Consider the following 15,119-nt stretch of genomic DNA (forward strand, 5'->3'; position numbering starts at 1 on the left):
TTATTTTAAAACCATCTGCATATGTAAGGGAAAAATGCTCTTTACATTCCTCTATTTCATCTATATGTATTAGATCTTCAGTTCCTAGAAATGGCAAGCTACCACCTCTAATAAAACATAGACCAAAATAAAAATTTTCTCTTTCTAAAACACTTGACTTTCTCTTGGCTCCATTATGTATACAACATGAATTTTAATACTAGATTTCTTACAAAAACACCAATGTTTAAAAGAAAAATAACTTGAAATACCTGTTTTAATGCCATTTTACAATTTCATTTCAATTTTTAAACAGTTTGAAATTAAACAATTTTTAAAGAAACTTTGATGTACATTTATTTTCCTATCTAAAGTCTTCCAGCTTAGTTCTAAAATCACTAGACAGGAGTGCCTTCTTTCTGCTATGAATTAACTCCTATTATACAGTCTGGGAATCACCAGCCAATTTTGGATGTTTGCTAGCTACTGGGAAACAAATGTAAATTACTGAGGATCAGTGACCATACTAAGCTTCCATAAAGAGTCAGAAGAAAGAAGGCCTTAAGCCGTCAGGAGCCTCTAGAAGTACCCTGACAGGCACGTAGGGAGTCTTGATCAGGTCCGTGACAGGAGCAGTGCAGGTGCAACGCTGCTGTGCCTCTCACTACTGCATTCATTTGTCATCAACTTCTTATCAGTGTGAGGAGGGCTCTGAGTTCAACAACAACAAGAGTGGTACATATGGCTTCTTAAGTCTCAGCTACGCATAGCCATGTAAGACAATTTTCTAAATTACAACTGTCACTAAATATGTGAATGAAGTCATTCTCTGACTGCATGTCCCTGATTTCTAAGATGTTAAAATCAATTCGGAATTCACTTAATTGATAAATGATTTCTTAAATTAGCCCTCTGAAAATTGCATTTCATTTTTTAAATAGATAAAATATTCTGAATAATACTTTCCAACTTTTTTTGTGACACATTTAACTAGTAATTTATTCCCCTCAACCCCTTTCGTGATTCACTCCTTTCAAATTTTTTGGTTAGCATTTTATTTACACCAGTTATTGTGGATGTTTCCTCATTCACAAATGTAAACAATTAGGTTTTATAAAAGGATAGAGTTTCTGTGCCCAAACTAAACAGAATTTCTGCATTCTACATTTCATTCATCTTGAAGTAACAGTTTAGACTAGAACACAGGAAATGAGACAAAAACACAAAAGAGGAGATGGTTAAAATTCTATATTGCTTATGTCTGTAATACTGGTTTGGTCAATTTGCATCATCAAGTCAGTATAACTAGTCAATTAAAAAAAGTCAGTCTAATTATTCAGTAATATTTTCAGTGCTGGTGCTATAAATAAAAGAACAAAAAATGAATAATTGGAGGTTCATTACTGAGTAGCTATTGCCCAAGTCCAGTCACGAGAATTCAAAACAGTCATGGGATCAGATATGTTATTTAAAGATCTTCCCAACATGACTGGCTAAGCATGAACCATTTCATATAAATCGTATAGATACTACTAAAGAAAAGATGAATAAAATTTACTATTATTCTGTTAGAGTAAAACCATTATTGAATAAAACACCTAATGCAATCATGAGGGGTAGAGGGAATGATTTTTACCTAATTTGAGCTTTCAAAATGTTTTTATTCTCTTTTACCTCCATCCCCTGCTTTAATTTCCCTCCACCATAGGCAACAACTGTATTGTATTTATGTTTTTTCTTTTGTTTGCATGTGCTCTTATAAAGCATTACTCATTTTGTGTGTATGTATTTTTAATCTATAAAAATGATATAGGGTTCAGGTTCATTTTATTCCTTACTTTTTTTCACTTAGGATTCCTTTTAAGATCTACCTATGCCACCATCTGCATAGCTAGTCCATTGCTTCTCATGGCTTCACAGAACTCCCCCACTAATGTGCACCAAGCTGTCTCTAACTCCATGTGACACAAGGCTGTGGTAAACACCCTTTTTTGCCTTGCTTTTTGGATCTTTGTGAGAATTTCTTTGGGCCTCATTATCTGTAGTAGGACTGGTGTGTCACCGTACTGAGTGTGCATGTGCTAACTGGGTCATTAGCCCAGCTGCTCTTCAGAATGACTGCCCTGTCTCCATTCCTCCAGCAGTACACGGAGGTTTTTAGATGTTCATATCCCTATTGACTCTTGGTATTATCTAGGTTTCTAATTTTGGTCAGTGTAATATCACATTGTTTTAATCTGTATTCTTCTGATTCTAATGAATTTGACATCTTTTTAATATGCTTGTTGGTCTTTTGGGTTTCCTCTTCTGTAAATTTCCTGTTCCTACCCTTTGCCCATCTTTTAAATGGAAGTTCCTGTCTTTATATTGTAGATATGCATATTTTAGATTACAGTTCCTTGCTGGTTTAAAACACTGCAAATGCATTCTCCTAAATGTCATATGTCTATTAACTTTATCTATATTCTTTGTTGAATAAAAATTATTAATTTTGGGATAATCAAATCATTTTTTAAATGTTTATGCTCTTGGGGTTTTGTTTTGAAGTTACAAAGATAACTTTTTATATTTTGATCAATTAACTTTATTTTTATGGTTTTACCTTTTACATCATTGTCTTTAATCCATCTAGAGTCTACTTTCATTTATATGTGGTATTAGACAAGGGTCCAGTATTATTTTTGCTTATATAGTAAGTCAATTTTCTGATACCATCTATTCCTTTTCTCAGTGATGTATGGTGTGAATATATATTTTAAACAAAGATATAAAACTGCCATTATTTACAGGTAAAACAAAAATCCTTCTCTCCTTCCTTCCTTTTTCTTTTGCTCTCTCTTCTATGTACCTATTTATCATGTATCTATCTAAATCTGTGTGTATGTACAGCTTTCTACATTCTTTTTATTTCTATTGTTATCTTAATTTATCTTCATTATCTTTATTTCTTACATATCTCATCATCTGGTGGAATTTATTCATCTTTTGCAGGATTAACTAGGCTATTTGTGGACCTTTATTCTTCCCTATAAATTTTACAATAAGTGTATACATATATCAAAATAATTTGATTGGGATTTCAATCAATTTATGAATAAATTTGGGAATACTGACATTAGGTTTTTCCATCCAAGGTCCCAAAATATTTATTTATACAGATCATTTTCTATGTACTTTATTTGACTTAAAAATTAAAATTTTCCCATAAAAATGTTGTTCTTGCTGTTCTTGGTTAAGTTTATTCTCAGATACTTCATATGACTTGATGCAATAACATTTTAAGAATTATATTTTATACTTGGTAATTGATGATGTAAAATAATGCTATTGATTTCTATAAGATGACTTTGTTTTTTGGCAACTGTTATTAATAATACCTATGAATTCTTTATTTTTTCTTGTAGAATTGTTCTCAACCTTAAGAGTTATGCAAAATAGCAGTGGTGGTGAGAAACACCTTTGTCTTTTTCCTGACCTTAAAGTGTTTTACACACACACACACACACACACACACACACACACACACACACACACACACACACACACACACACACACAACACTGATAATAATTTATTCAGAATTTTTGTATTTACAGTCATACACAAAATGAAACCTATTTCTTTTTTCTATTTCTTTCCCTTAACTACTTTTGGAATCAAGATCCCACTAGCTTCATAAAATGAGCTGGATAGCTTTCCATGTTTTCTGGAACAACTTGCATGAGAAATGAATCCATTATATTTTGAAACTCTGGTAGAGTTTACCATAAAATCATATGGGCCTTAGATTTTGGGGAGGGTGGGGTGGAAAGATTTTACCATTTAAATTTCTTCAAGGCTTCTAAGTCTCAATTTTGGCATTTTTATATTTTTTTCAGTATTCATTTCATCTCAATTTTTAAACTTACTACTTCATAGTTGTTCATAATAATCTTTAATTACATTAAAATATCATTGTTGTGTCTTCAGTACTTCTGCTTACATATTAGAGAGGTAGCATAATGAATCAACAAATAATTAATTGTAGTCAAATAATTTTGTCCAGTTTTTTTTTTTTGGTTATAAAATTAAATGACAAAGAAACAAGGAAAGAGGTTAAACAGATAAAGTCTTATAGATTTTCTGTCTTGCTACTCATTGAGCAGAAAGAACAAAAAATGGAACATTGAAAAGCTAAATCTGGTAAATATGGTTCAAAATCAAATGCCTAAAAATGGAATATTAGCTATCACAGAATTAAAATATACCACCAAGACTCTTTAGTGACCTATAAACAGTACAGTATTAATCTGCTACTAAATACTTGATATCTGCTTATTTATTCTTTTCAAAAACTGTGTTTTCATACACAAACCCATTTTGGACTCTGAAATAAGATTTTAGTACCACACTTCCAAATTAAAAAATATAAAGAAATGCTTGATTACTAAGCTATTAGTATTATAATGGTCCTAATAGCTTCCTTTACCCTCTACTTGCATATCTAAAGGCAGAAGCAATTGCTTTAAGCCTAGATAAACCAATTCCCAATCCATAAGTCTACCCTGGGGATCTGGGAGGCTAGAAATAAAGAATGGTATTTAAACTGGAGAGGATATCTCTTAGATGGATAATACTTACCTAATTCTAATTTCCATTTTGTCCCATGGGTATTAGATGTTAGAGAATTCTTTCTCTAGCAGATTTGGGAAAAATCTTCTCGGAAACGTATGATAAAGGAAAGTAGGCTACTGAAATTAATCGTGAGGGAGAGTATTTATTCCTCCTGAATTTTAAAAAATTCTTATCTCTTTTTCTAGGCTACAGCAAAAATATTTCCCATTCCTTTTTCTTATTGCCTTAAAAATCTGCTTTGGTATTAAAAAATTCTCTAAATAGAGTTGCATACATTCAAGTAGATAATCAGAAAATCATATTGCCATTTCTATAGTGTCATACCAGCTTCTCTTCATGATTAAACTGAAATTGTAGCTATTACAACTTCAACTATTCAATTCTTTTAAGTAGACAAAATATAGTTGTTTTAAATGTTTATTTTGGGATGCTTAAATGATTCCATTTCTTGACTGTTTGCTAGATGTATAATAGAGGATTATTTCCAAGTCCTCAATGCTCTCCACATGGGCTACTGCAATAGACTTAGATCTCTTTCTCTAATCCAATCCATCTTGTACCCTGGGGTGGAACAGACTTCTGAACCCATCATACTTGCATTGTCATCCTCTATTTCCAATCTCCCAAGGCTCCTCCTAGAGTAACACATTCAGTGTAACTCCTGCCTGACTCAGGCCTTTCAAACCTTGACAACACCCTCCCCACTGTTTCTCAAGACTTCCTGATACACGTCCAGTGGTACAGATACGTTGCAGCCCTTGGGCACGCAGCAGCTGGCACGACCTCTGAGCTTTTGTTGCTCCTTCCTCCTTAACTTGAAAGCATTTCATCCTCCTGTTTATTTTTGAAGTTATATCCATCCTTCTTACTCAAGTCTAGGGTTTGTTTCCTGAGTTCTCCAGCTCCCATTCGTCTTCTTTGTTCCTATAAATTTCTACAACATTTTCCTCAGTACCTTCCTGTTACTTAATGTAGTAAGGAAATGCATATAAATTTATTTGTGAAATCAATTTACATACAAATTGCAAAGTGCTATACACCAATTACCATGTCACTGTTTCAAAAGTGTAATACTATATCCTCAATTCGAGTGTAAACCTTTTAAAGATATGACTATATCTAATGCTTATTCTGCAGTTTGCATCACTCTTAACCTATCATTGAATAATAAGTGTTTAATACATATTTATGAATTGATTAATTAAAGCAATGGGAAAGGTGAGATGGTCACAAGAGGAAGGAATAAAAGAAATGCTGGGAAGTAAGGGTGGAGATGAGGAGAAGCTCATTCATTTATTCAACGAATGTTGACTGACCGTCTGCTATGCACCAGACACTATTCTAGATCACAGGATTACAGCAGTGAATAAAAGAAACCAAAATGTCTGCCACAGAGGTTACATTGTAGTGGAACGAGACTGACACAAACCAAGATAATTAGTAAGGTGTAGAGTATGCAGAAGGTGGTAAGTGTGAAGGAAGAGAAAAGCAGGATGGGGAGTTAAGGAGTATGTGTGGTTGTGGAGAAGACTGTTAATTTAGAGGAGGTGGCCAGGGAAGGCTTCTGAGTTTCTGACACTCAAGAACCCCAGTGAAGAAATGAACTGTAAGGGCATGTGGGAGAAGTGAATTTCAAACAGAGGGAACTTTCAGTCCTTCAACATGGAGCACCTCTATGTGCCAGGCCCTGGGGTATTTGTGAAAATCAAGACAAAATCTCTGATCTCTGGGAGCTATCCCACAAAAATGCAAATGAACAAAGTAAATTCCCACCCCAAATTACTGACCACCTACCATATGTCAGACACTAGCCTTGGAGGATGCACGGATGATTAAGCACTCACATCCTCAGAAAAATCACACTCTAGTGGGGGATCAACCTGCTGACTTTGGCTTTTCCTGCTGCTTAGAATTTCTGCTAAAGCACCAGGTTGACAACAGGCACTGAACCTCACCCCCTAATCCTGACAGAACTTACTAAGGTGTGCTGGATCTATCTCTCCCTATTGCTAGAGACTTTAGCACTCCGTATGCTCACCCTGCCTCTGTAAGTCTAGGGAAGACTGAAGAAAAATGGTCACTGGTAGGAAGTCTCAGGAGACTGTAGGTTCTAACTTTAAAATACCCAGAACTGACTGATTTCTTATTACCTTCCTTGCTACTCCCCAGTCCAAGCCACCATCGTCTCTCACAACAGCTCCTAACAGAGCTCCCTGATTCCACCCTTGTGCCTCTACCGTTCATTCCCAACACTGCAGCCAGAACGGTCCTTTCAAAACAGAAGTAAGATCATGTCACTCTTTTGCTCAAAACACTGGGGTGACCTTCTGCGTTACTCAAGGTAAAAAGGCAAAGTGCTTCCAATGGCTCCCCCATCACCACTCAGTCCTCTTCTCCTGCTGTGTACCCACTCACTCACTCCACTTCCCACTGGCCTCCTTGCCAAGCACATCACTGCCACAGGGTCTGTGCTCCACTGTCCCTCTGCCTGCAGTTTTCTTTCTCTGAGAGTCCCTTGGCTCCCTGTTTCCCCTCTTTCAGGTCTTAACTCAAATCTCACCTCCATAGGCAGGTGATCCAGACCACCAACTCCACACCCCTGATCCCCTTACCTTGCACAAGTTCTTTTTACCATAGCACTGATCACCTTCTAACATACTAGACATTTTATTTGTCTGTGCGCTGCTGTCCTGCAAACACATAAAACGGAGCCTGGGACACTCAGTACTTATCTGCTGAACGAACACCATCGGCGTTTTCTGGGATTGTGTTTACTCATCTGTGCTCCTGACTAGAGTGCAGCTCCTGAAGGCCACTCACCATGCTGCTCACCCTCCGTTTCCAGAGACCATGGCAGGATGAGGTGCATAGTAGGCCCTTAATGACTGTGGAGTAAATGAAGGATTTCTTTACTTTACTCCAGTTTTATTTAGAGTAGGATCCGCATTCAATTCTTCTTTGTATTTTCCATAATACTTTGCTCATAGCTGGCTCTCAATAAAGATTTATGGAATGATCAAATCCCCAATGTTAGAAATAAGGACGATACTGACGTGCTAAGAGATAAGGGTGCCTTATCTGTCCAGGTGTCATGGCTAACAGGTGGCAGAGTAGGCTCTCAAACAAAAGATATCTATCACAGTGTTGGAGCTGCTGCAGAAGACTTTCAAAAATTCTTGTTATATGCTTGAAATTCATTTTTAAGCAAGGTGTTTTTTTTTTTTAAAAATAGAATATACTCCAAATACGAATTGTTACTTATGACAAAAGAGATTTTCTTTAAAATGCGAAAATTTTGTAAAGGATGTAACAGAACAAAGGCCGCAGCACATTGAAACTCGGCTTCCTCTGCCCCAGTGCAATGGGCATGCTCTGCAGACTGCAAACTTTCTGCATTGGGCCCAGCAGCAGCAGAAATCTGCCCAGCTGAGGGCTGGATGACATTATCAATGCACATCCGTGAAAGGCCTTTTTCTAAACAAATTAAAAAAAGGGTTAGATTATGATTGATGAACCCAGCATTAGGGTAATGTTATCAGAGATACTTTCTATTTCTGTCCTTTCTCAGGAGGTCAGATTATAATCATGTTAGAACTGAACACAATGCTTTATTAATGTTTCATGAGTAAGTCAGTCGTAATCAGCCTAGCTTTGTGTGGATAAACTAAACCAATTCTTGATGTATAAACTCAATGCATTTAGAATTTATTAAAATGTCTACTAAAAGGGTCTATATCACTTTTCCAGGTTTTCAAAGTTTGAATTTCACAGCACTTTAGTGAAACACAATTCTTCTCACTGTATTTACAAAACACAAACAATGCTAAGCAATTACATTGTCCATAACTTTGACAACAAAAATGGACTAAAAGAAATGTCATCAAAAATCAAAGTACTGTTTCATTTTAAAAGATAAGAAAAAGAAATTAGATTGTACACAAGTAAAGGCTGCTATGAATGCACCAAATACCTGTTCAATTGCTGGCATGGGATAAGGCGGCTGAGCATTTAACAAACAATAATATCATCCCTTTTTATAATATTACTTTGTCTTCTTTGCCTTGAATTTCTTAATAACAGCTTGAAAGAGGAAGGAGGGAATGCTCATGGGATACAGAATACTAATCCATACAAAGAGATGAAGGCTTTTTACCACTGTGAATGTCATTTCTTTGGGATATATGACATTTTCATTTTATACTTTAGGCTTATTACAAAGAACTCCTTCAAATAACTGAAGATAATCCCAGTCCAAATTATAAATATACTAGAGCACATTTTGTCTAAACCTATTTCATAAGAACTAAATCCTATATGAACTACCTAGCCAGTATAAAGTTAGGAACTTGTAATGTTACAAAACAATATAAAAAATGGATGTGTATTCATGGAATTTATGGAAAATGTAAACAGTTCTATATTTTGTATTAGTCCCTAGGTTTTGTATAGTAGAGAAATACTCACCAAAAAATATTCCTCCAGCAAAAATGGAAATATGTAGGTAACTGGTTAAATTTGCTAGTTTTAACACGTCTGACATTATTTCTGCATGAGACCAGTTTGACCATTTTCCGTCAGTAGGATGGAAAAACTGACCAGAAGATGGAGCGAAAGATACTATGAAAAGGGTGCTGTGAAGGAGAACTTCAAGTTGAAGAAAAGCAGTATAGGAGACACCGGGAGAGTAGCAGCTGTAGAGAGGCTCAGAACATTTATAAGGATGTCTTTTCAGAGCTCAGGTGCTTAAGACTGTTGCCAGAGGCAGCCATTTTGGTTTGTCCTCTAACTCTAATTCTGAAGCAACCAAGAATGGCTGCTACAGGCACAGCATCTTGCTGATACACAAGACAGGTTTTCTTTTCTATTCAGTAGAGTCCCTTTGAGGAAAACCCAGAAGACGACGGAAAGAATAAATACTTCTTGAGCCCCCTATTATAGGTCAGGCACTTCCACAAGCAATTTATTTAACCTGGTGCTACTTCCAGGTAATGCAGATAACAAAGACTGGGGCAGCTTAATTCCCCCAAATAAGCAGAATGTTGTGTGAGGCCTTTTGCTCCATGGTGTAAAGGTCAGTTCACAAGTCTTACCAGATTCAGTAATTCCTGTAAGATACCAGGAATTTGGTTTAGAATAGAGGAAACCCCACTGCCTTGCTTCTTTCATTTCCTCACAAACACAAGTTGGAAATTATTACTTATAATAAAAATATATCATTCATTTCTGGAAATGTTTTATGATATTTTCAGAGATGCACAAGTATATATCTCATTTCAGTCAGTTGTGAAACTTAATTCTTTTGCATATGTGAGAGCAAATCTTTGAGTGACTTAACCAAATTATATGCAATCCATATAGTTCCTAGTATACTACACACACCTGGCTTGATGAATATGCATTTACAGGGAGACTACATGGTAAGGTTTATTTTAAAGAAGCGTGTGTAAACTGGGTATTGCCTATAGTAACATTTCACTTACTAAGGACAGGGTTTTTTCACTTCATCTCTCAGTATACAACTCCCAATTCTGGAATCAATCAGGCGATGGCCAATGAAACCTGAGGTAGAAGCTAAAGTCACTCTCTATCAGAGCTACAAAGTTTACATTTCCTCTAGGGGTTCATTTAGCACTTGACTTATTTATCACAAGGCCTTGATAAAACGGATTACCTGATTTTGTAGCATAAAAGAGATTTTAAGCAATAAATTCTAATCAGTTGTTGAGGGCTATTGAAGGGAACTGTGGTGATATCTGACAATCTGGAGAAGAAAATAGAATGTATATAGAATTGTATCACTTCATAGAATAATAATGTGTACCCAGGAAAATAAACTTGATTTTTCAAGAGAAAAATGAAGTTTCATCCTTTTTATAAGATAGTAGGGAACCAACTAGTGATAGAGTTTAGAAAGATAACCATAACAATGCTTTTAAAAAGTTCTAACTTATCTAGAAGATCTAAAAACTTCATTTATCTGGAAAGTTTTTAGATGGATTGCATTATCACCCAACATACTAGGTGAATGCAGCATTTTAATTTTTCTCCAGATTAAATCAAGAGTGTATTGTCTTGCTTGTCTAGTTTATACCCATACTAATTTTCTTTTTTTTTTTTTTTTTTTTTTGTCGTTTCTTCGTGACTGGCACTCAGCCAGTGAGTGCACCGGTCAGTCCTATATAGGATCCGAACCTGCGGCGGGAGCGTCGCCGCACTGCCAGCGCAGCACTCTACCAAGTGCGCCACGGGCTCGGCCCATACCCATACTAATTTTCTGATGGTGTCTCATCCATAATAATTATTAGCTTTCCCTACATTCAAAAAATTCTGGGTATGTTGCTGCCCTGAGGATTTGTTTTCAGAAGCATGACCACCTTTCCTGTTTCAATTAGGCATATCAGTAATCAAATTATTAATTCTGGGGGCATATAAACTTCTCTGACTAATGAAGGACACAAAGGTTGTGTCTATAATGAATCACTACTTAATGTTTTACTAAGAAACATCTAAAAATGTTTTAGTTGCCAACAGACACATGAAGATACACTCAACACCATTAGTCACTAGGGGAATGTAAATTAAAGTTGTAAGGAGACGTTACTTCATCCACTAGAATGGCTATAATAAAAGAAAACAGGCAGTAACAAGAGGCGGCAAGGGTATGGAGGAAGTGGTCCTGTCATGCGTTGCTGGTGGGAATGAAAGACGGTACTGTCACTTTGGAAAACAGTTTCACGGTTTCTTAAAAAGTTAAAAATAAATTTACCATATGACCCAGCAATTCCTATTAATTACTCCCAGCTATATACCCCAAATAAATAAAAATGTACATTCACACAGAAACCTGTGTGTGAATTTCATAGCAGCATATTCTTAACGGACAAAAAGTGGAAACAACTCAAATGTTCATCAACTGATGGAAAGATTAACAAAATGTGATGTTCCACATGATGAAGTACTACTGCACAAAAAATCGAACAAAGTACTGATACGTGCTATAACGTGCATGAATATCAAGAACTATATGCTACGGAAAAGAAGCCAAACCCCAAAGAACACATATTGTATGATTCTTTTTATATAAAATGCCCAGAAAAGGCAAACCTATGGAGATTAAAAGTAGATTAGTGGTTGCCTGGGGCTGGAAGTGGGCAGTGGATCCTTGTGCTGTGATGAGAATGCTCTAAAATTAGACTGTAGTGATGGTCATATACAACTCTGTAAGTTTACTAAAAGTAATTAAATTGTACACTGAAAACAAGTGAGTTTTAAAATATATGTTATATCTTAATAAAGCTGTTAAAATGTTTTGGCAAGGGCCGATCCCGTGGCGCACTCGGGAGAGTGCGGCCCTGGGAGTGCAGCAGTGCTCCCGCCGAGGGTTCGGATCCTATATAAGGACGGCCGGTGCGCTCACTGGCTGAGCGCCATACGGCCAGTCACAAAAAGACAAAAAAAAAAAAAAAAAAAAATGTTTTGGCATCATCTAAATGCCAGCAAGAAAATGATTTTGTTACATGTATTAGTAACTTGTTCCTTGTTATTGCTAATTGTATGAATATCCCACGGTTTGTTTATCCATTCACCAGGTGAAGAACATTTGGGTAGTTTCTGGGTTTTTGATGAAAATGAATAAAGCTACAATAAGCATTCGTGTGCTCTGTAAAGATAAGTTTTCATTTTTCTTGGGTTAACACTGAGAAATGGGATTGCTGGCTTGTATGCTAAGTGTATGCTGATAAGAAGCTACCAAACTGTTTTCTCCCAGCAGGGTAGTGAGTTTCAGGGTACGGTGCATCTTCACTAGCACTTGGAATGTCAGTGTTTCTTTTTTTAAGCCATTCTACTGTGCAGTAGTATCTCATTACGGGTTTCAATTTGGTTAATTAATTTAAACATGTGAAATAATTTTTGAAGCGGAACATCTTTTCATGTGCCTATCTGCCATCTATTTATCTTCTTTGAAGATTTTTTTGTCCTTTCTTTTTAAAAATTAATTTTATAATTATTGTTTTCTTATTGGTTTTGAGTGCTCTTTATATATTTTAGATCCTAGTCCTTTATTAGATGTGTTTTAAAAATATTTTTTCCCTACAGCTTGTCTTTTAATTTTTTTAACAATGTTGTTCAAAAAAGAGGTTTTAATAAAGTCCAGTTTATCAATGTTTTCTTTTATGCATTATACTTTTGTTGTCATATCTAAGACATTTTTGCCTAACCTACAGTCACACAGACTTTCTCCTATATGTTTTCTTCTAGAAGTTTTATAGTTTTAGGTTTTACATTTATGTCTATGATCCTATTTTAGTTTTTTACAGAGTGTGCAATAAGAACTGAGGTTCCCCTCCCCTTTTTGCATATAGATATCCAACTTTTCCAGCACCATTTGCTGAATGCAAGTTTCTCTTTAAAGCCCTGTTTTGCCATGTCTCTTAATCAAGTAAATCAGTGAAAAAACCAGAAGAGCTGAGAAGACAGAGTGAGCCATGGGACAGAGCGGACAATAAGAAGAAGGAAAGACTAGGGTGACAAATCTCTATAGTTGATAAATAATTTTTCACTGAACCAGTTTGGGGCATCTGACCAATCACTTAGTCCAGTGCTTTCTACTTCTGCATTTGGAATCATCAGTGCAAGACATAGTTGTAGGAAGAGATATCACTGAGGACCTTTACTTCCACCTATCTTCATTATGACTTTGGCTCATTTACACAGTAGGCAGCTTTCCACCCCCAAGTACTACTGACTAGCTGTATTCCCATTTCCAAATAATATTCTGCCCAGGCTTTCTCTATTTGGAGAAGTAATTAACTTATTATAATTGAGCATTGGTTAAAATACTTCATAACTCTTGTTCTCTCTGAAGTTTGCTATTAGTAATGCAAGATAAGGGAGTTCTAAAAACCGAAGGGAGACATTCACACAGGCTAGCCACCTCTCCAACGGCTTCTTTCCAATACAAGAAGTCTCTGCTTAAATCATTTAATGAGAAACTGATCTTGGATAGACAACTGCTTCTGAAAATGCTAAAGCGAAATGTCCCCATTCTTTTCACAATGAAATTTAGTTAAATTAACCCTCTACTAGATATTCAAGACAAGATGGAATAGATGGTATACACGAGAGACTATTTCCCAAACTTTTTTTTTTAACAGAAGTCCTCTCCTTACATCATAGTAAAACTTCTTCTCAACTTTTTGGTCTTTTATTATTAATGCAAACACCTATACTAAAGTATCTATACACTTTGTGGAATGGTTAACACTGAAAATAGTATGCTCCTAGTGGGAAATGTGGCCTAGTCTGGAAACAACTGGGAAACAACACTGGCCCCCTGATCATCCAGTCTGCAGTGCTGCATATTCAGAAATCTAAAAAATATCATACACATTTCCTGGTACATAATCAGTTTGATTTTGTCTAACCATTAGCAAATTAATAAATGTGAAATGTCCAGTAGACAATAAAGATAACTACTCTATTTTTCTTTAATGCATATTTAATGTTATTGAACTTGTAGTCTTTATCTGTGAACGATTTGCATTAACAGTCTCTGCAATTTTTTAAAAAAGGAAATAAATAAAATCTCAATTGATAATCATAAACTTAAAAGTTAAAAAATTTCCTGTCCTTGACTGTGGGCTTTGCCATTTAATAGCTTCATTGCCATGGGTAAATTATGGAACATATCTGGCCCTCATGTTTCTTATCTGTAAAATGGGGATACCGTATGAATGTTAAAGAAAAATCAAGTGCCTAGTCTAATGCCTGACATTTAAGAGGCACTTATTATTAGCATCTCCACGAGAACTTCTGCTCAAAAGCATGAGCAACAAAAACTCCTGTGCAACAAGTTTTGGCTACTTTGCTTGCCTGAGTGAAGAATTTATTTAATTTGACCAGCTTGGACCTAACTAGACTATATGCTGACAGCAAAGAAATTACTACTACTATAATATTCATTCATGTATTCACTCAGCAAATATGTACTAACCAACTACTGTGTGCCAGGCACAGTTCTGGGCTCTGGAGACACAATGGAATGATGTCACTGAGAGATATTGATACACAGTGGACTTCTATGGTTGAATTTGTCGATCTGGTATTCTCACACTGTTATTATAGCCAGTATTCAAGCATCTAAGGGTAGTGTGGTAATAAACTACCAATTCTAAAAATAAGGAGAAATTGAAGAAATAGTATATTGTTCAAGGAGATTGTATAAAATATTCCATATATCTGAAAGTGCCAACTTACAGATTGAGAAATGAGGGAGATTATACATTAAATTTATGCAATACATGATATTCCCTCAAAGGGAGAAGACTAGATTGCAGATTATACCGTGTTTTTCAACATAGGTCTATTACATCAGCAACAACTTTCTAAAATAAAGTACACAAAAAGTAAAATATTTCTTAGAGATAGATAATATAGCTCCAAAATACAAGGATCTTTAAAATGTTCATGGAAAGATTAATATTTTTTAAAATTTCCATGAACTTTTTGAAGTACTCTTGTAGAAG

At 35.6% G+C, this 15,119-nt stretch overlaps 1 protein-coding gene across 1 annotated transcript in view; it reads right to left on the reverse strand.

Annotated features, from left to right (window-relative positions):
• NBEA (neurobeachin) overlaps nt 1-15,119 on the reverse strand; it is a 657,479-nt gene that overhangs the window by 42,223 nt on the left and 600,137 nt on the right. The window lies entirely within an intron of this gene.

The sequence above is a fragment of the Cynocephalus volans genome, chromosome 7, assembly GCF_027409185.1.
Source record: "Cynocephalus volans isolate mCynVol1 chromosome 7, mCynVol1.pri, whole genome shotgun sequence".
NCBI lineage: Eukaryota > Metazoa > Chordata > Mammalia > Dermoptera > Cynocephalidae > Cynocephalus > Cynocephalus volans.